Source organism: Echinops telfairi, unplaced genomic scaffold (assembly GCF_000313985.2).
Source record: "Echinops telfairi isolate 266 unplaced genomic scaffold, ASM31398v2 ScPeMD7_7;HRSCAF=31, whole genome shotgun sequence".
Taxonomy (NCBI): domain Eukaryota; kingdom Metazoa; phylum Chordata; class Mammalia; order Afrosoricida; family Tenrecidae; genus Echinops; species Echinops telfairi.
This window is the reverse complement of record NW_022103904.1, coordinates 24,323,630-24,329,109: the sequence shown is the minus strand read 5'-3', so window position 1 is coordinate 24,329,109 and position 5,480 is coordinate 24,323,630.

Genomic DNA, 5,480 nt, shown 5'->3' with positions numbered 1-5,480 from the left:
AGTTTTCTCAGTTCACAGAGTTGGGTTGGAACATGGATGTACAGGACACCGACGTTCGAAAGCGGTTCCACTTCTTTAATGTGTGGGTCTTCTGGGCCTGCCATTTTTATAAAGAAAAAAACCCAAAAACAACCAACTCGCACAAGTCCCTTGTTCCCAATCCTGGCAGCATTTGGGACAATACTTTGGAAATTGGCAGTCAGTTCTGGTGATACATGTACCCAGGCCATTAGGTCAAGAACAACGCGTGAATTCACATTTTATTCTGAACTTTTTAGCTGGCTGTTTTGAGAAACAGTTGGGGCATGAGAATCTTCCTTACAGGCTTCTCCTCCCTCCTGGAGTCGTAAATTGAATAACTTAGCCAGTTTCTCTCTCTGATTCTGCCCAATGAACAAATGCTGCCCCTTTCATCTTCAAAAGCCCACCTGTAAGAGGTCAGTACTTTGTTGTGTTCCACCTGGTCACAGAGACCTTGACCAATCCGCATAGGAGAGGCCCACAGTCCGTCTTTGTGCCTGTCCCTAGGCTTTCCTACCCTCTCTCACACACACAGAAGCTGAAGTTTCTCTCAGCAAAGGTTTCTGTGTTTCCATGTGGTAGCTCCTCCCCTATTCCTGTGCTGGACTTCCAGTCTTAAGGATTCACATCCTGTGCTGCATTTGTACGTGGAGCCATGGCATTGCCTTATTACTGTCATCTGGCGACTTGCTCTTTCCTAGGTTTTTATCCTTCCTCACTTGTCCTAAAAAGTCACTGTTTCTCACTGTGAAAGGGCAGCCGAAATCTTTTTGCCACAGCTATAACCTGGCGAATGTGTCTCACACTCCTAGAACCTGCTGTGTGCAGCTGTCCTTGTGATGAGCCAGTGAATAGTGCCTATGTAGCCTCTCCTATCAAATCCCAAACTCAGGAACCTCTGACTGGCTGCCAAAGCCCTACCTGTTCGCTGCTGGCCCTATGAGATCCGGCCTCCCTGTGACCACAAGGGGGCAACAGGAAAGAGGAGGAAAATGAGATGGGAAAGATTAGAAGTTGGGAGACTTTTGGTGGGAGAGGGACCTGGTGATATTGGAGTCGGACAGATCACTCTGGTGCCAGTATGGAGATGGATTTGAGTGTGAGGGGCTCAAGGTGGGGAGCCCAGTTATGAAGTTCCCACCAGGACATAGAAGACAGGGAAGGACTGAGACAGGCCAGGCTGATTCATTGGGCAGGAAGGGAGCGAAATCAAAATGGACTCCTTCATTTCTGACTTAAGCAAAAGGATGGTAAGGAAATCTTTGAAGAGCAGGCCAGTTTGAGATGAGATTGTGAGTGTTTGGGATATGTTGAGATTTCAATGGAGTATCCAGAGGGAGATGTTTAGTGAGCAGCTACATACATAGCTTAGAGAAAGCTGTCTGGGCAAAAGGTAGCGATGAGGGTTACATCAATAGACAATACAAGTAGTGGTTGAAACCATGAGTGAGGCTGCCCAGGAGGCTGCGTCAGATCAGCCACATCAGGACTAGAGGGCCATAGACGCATAGAGTTAAAGAAGTTCAGGAGGGAAATATCCAGATAGCTAGATACCACCAGAGGTCAAGTAAAATAAGGGACAAGATGGGTCCGTTGAATCTGGCTATCGAAAAAGTCATTGGTTGACCTTGTTAGAAACAGTTTCAGTGAAACGGTGGTGGGTAGAAACCATCCAGCAGTGACATAGAGATGTGAGTGGGAGGTGAAAATGTGGAGGCAGAAGTGTAGACAACTCATTCCCAGCAGTGGAGGAGTCGCAAGAAAGTCTGGGGGTGGGGGGGGGAGTTCTGTTGTTTGGCTGGTTTTCAAAGCCCGGAGACATTAGAGCTTGTTCTGAGAAGGAGTTACCATTTCCCCCCAAATAAGACAGTGTTTTATATTAATTTTTGCTCCCAAAGATGTGCTAGGTCTTATATTCAGGGGATGTCTTATTTTTCCATGAAGAAGAATATGGTACACATTTAGTGTTTTGTTAAGAGACCTCAAACTTCCTGTCTGCTCCGGCTGCACTGCGGCCAACAGTGAGCCGCATGGTGGCGCCCGCCGCTAAGGTCCAGAGTCCAGAGTTACGGTACCCTTGGGGGGCTTATTTTTGGAGAGGTCTTATTTTTGGGGGGGTTGCCTTATATTTCAGCTAGAGACAAAACTGTAAGTAGGTCTTATTTTCAGGGGATGTCTTACTTTTGGGGAAACAGAGTAGTAGAATAGTTGAAGAAAAGGCTACCGAAGGGGCAATTGGTGGATTCTAGTTATTTCTGAGAAATGTGGAGACTTCTCCCAGTGAAGATTCTGGTCTGAGGTTTTCAGCGGAGGCTGGACTGGCTGCTGAGTACAGCTCATGCATCAGCCTTGCATACCATAACCAACTCAGACTTAATAACAGGACATCCTTCTGGGTGCCCTCTGTCTGGTCATCAGGGATCTCCTAATGTGCTTGACTAAGAGCCCACCTGTCAAGCAGCCAGGATGGATATGCAGATCACCCCTCAACTCATTGCTCCCCTGGGGGAGGCATTGTCCCACTGTTTTCTCTGTGGACGGAGCTTTCAGACTGGTTCTTCTGCTTTACCCACAGGACTGAGCAATGCTCTCTTCAGAGTTAACAGGTAGTATACAGAACTTATACAGATAGGCTATAGTTAACAGAATAGAAACCCTTTTATAGATATCACCAGGAACTGTAAAAGAACCGATGTAGTTTATTTTAGTCAATGTGCCCCAAAGAGCTGACCTGTTTGCTATGTCAACATAATTGGTGACTGAGTACCACCATGTACTTGCTATTTTCATACTTTCTTTACTTTCTGTGATATGCCTTAGTTCTGGAGACAGAGTTGTGCCTTAATGAGTGAATGATTGAAATTTGTGTCTTGTGTCTAACCCTCCTTGCTTTCTGAAATGGTGTTCAGGTACTTAAGTTTTTAACCTGTATAAGTGGACATCTGTGTATTTCAGTTTTAAAAGTTTTCATACATATGTGTATATATTCTTTTTCTCAGTAATACCTTAAAATCTATATTATTGCCTAGATTAATGATATTATTAGAATTACTAAATGTCTCATCAAGGTTACATAAATTATTTCTCAAAAAGCTAATAATGCTGCCTCTAAAGTAGGTCAGGGATATAGATAAACTTTACATATATTTGAGTAGAATTTTGAGCTCATACTTAGTCATAAACCCTAATCTAAGAGCAATTAGTTCTTATGATGTGGTCCTCCTGAATACTTGCCATCATGAACTGATCACTGAAGAAATGGGTATTATAACAAAGTGTGGTAAAACAATCAGATGGGGGCCAGCTACCAGAAAGTATAGCGTCTCAGCTCTTAAAGGCTTGTCTTAAAACATCCAGTCATCTCAGTATGTCAGGCAAGCCCACACAAACGGAAAACACCAGCCCACGTGATCCAAGGATTGCAAATAATAGATTCTAAGATCAGAGGAGGGAATTGTCTTAGAGCTTATATTTTGAGCATCTGCTTTGAAAAAGTATCTGGATGGCAGTGAAAGCCCCAAAGTCATTTACAAAGTCTCCATATGGATTAAGTCTCCATTGAACTCCTTCAGACTATCGACTAAGGGTGTGACTAGTGCTTTGGAAAGGACAGATACCATAGCTAAAACTTAACATATTGCCATTTGTTTACCCCTTTGACCCATTTTTAATTTACTCTGGTTGCTATTATTTTCTTCTTTCACTTGGATTGAGGTTTCCCTGTGTTCTATTTTATTGTCGTCGTTAGGGTTGTTTTTGTTTTGTTTTGTTTTTGTATACTTTTCTTTATGTGAAATCCAGGGTAGGTAAGTCCACAGAGACAGTAACTAGAATAACAGTTCCTTAGGGTTATGACAGAGGAGGCTGGGTTAGTAATGGGAAGCCTATAATAATGAGTATGATATAGAAGAAAATGTTTTAAAACATTTGTGGTAATGATTGCACAACGCTTTTCAGTCGATTGTAGTGATGATCGCACAACACTTTTCAATATGTTTAAACCATTAGTGCATGGTATGTGAATTATGTATCAATAAAACTTAAAATTTTTGAAATTCTCCAAGAAAATGCAAGGACACCAGGCTAAATTTTCTAGTGTATTTAAATAGCATGTCTTAAAAAATGAAGAAAATGTTCTACAATGGATTGTGGTGATAATTGCACAATTGTTAATATATTTAAACCATTGCATTGCGTGTTATTACATGAATTATATGGCAATAAAACAGTTTATTTTTTAAGAATTTCTGATAAGAGCAACTTCCTTTGATCGCATTTGATTTTCACATCCTCACATCCTTGTGAACTACCTCTCTCTGCCCTCGGCCCTTTGATCTACTTCTTGCTCCTTCCCTTCTCACCCAGACGCACCACAGCTGTCCCGATGCACTCCTGCTGTCACCCTCCTTTTTCATCCTTGACTCCCGTCCTTTCTTTTCCCTCTTTCTTCTTCGACTCAGCTTTCTAATAAAACTCTGTTTAGGAGCGCCTTCAAATCTTTCTCCTCAAATCCACCCATTCCATGAAGCTTTAATTTCCTAAAATCTATTCTTCCTCCCAGATTTACGAATTATATATGAGAGGGTACATACAAATTACCGAGACCAGAGCCTGGCACATAGGAAGTACTCATTATATGTTGGTTGATCGTCCCTTTATTGCTGTTGCTGTTAACATGGCTTAGTGACAGTAGTTATGGAAAGGGAATTAGGAAAACCTCTTTTTCATAAATAGCTTTATATACCTTTTGGTAAATATTCAACTGATGACGACCCCAGGGAACAGAGTAGAATTACCCTACAGGGTTTCCTAGGTTGTGATTTTTATGGGAACAGACCACCAGATCTTTCTCCAAGGGGCCACTGAGTCCGTTTGAATTGCCAACCTTTCAGTGAACAGCCACGTGCTTAACCTTTGCGCTGCCAGAGTGCTTTATGTGGGTGCATGTAAGAGAGATTTACATGAGAGGAAACGATTGGTTCTCAACATACTTTCAGCCAGAGTGTGCCTTACAAGCAAAGATAACAAGACTTCATCTTACATACTGTGGATATGTCATCAGGAGAGGCCAGTGCCTGGAGAAGGACATCATACTTGGTGGGGTAGTTACATAATTTTGTGTCAACTTGAAGGTATAAAAGTTTAGGAGTGGAGTCTAGCCTGTCAGTCAGGTTACAGCCTCATGGCATTTTCTTGTGGGCGTGACCTTCTCATAAGGAGGATCCTGGAAACCGTCCCCCTCTCTCTGCCTTCACCTTCCTGTTGATGAGCCGTGCTGGGACCTGCCAGAGCCCTAGAGATGCCTCCACTGCCATTGGATCCACAAGACTTTGCACCCACCGGCCTGTGATCTTCCTGCATTCTGCATCATTGCATGTGGCTGCGTGCATCTGAAGAAGGACTGTGGACTAGGATGGGACTTACAGACTTGAGTTGGACTGGGGTAGAATGTTTTCCTG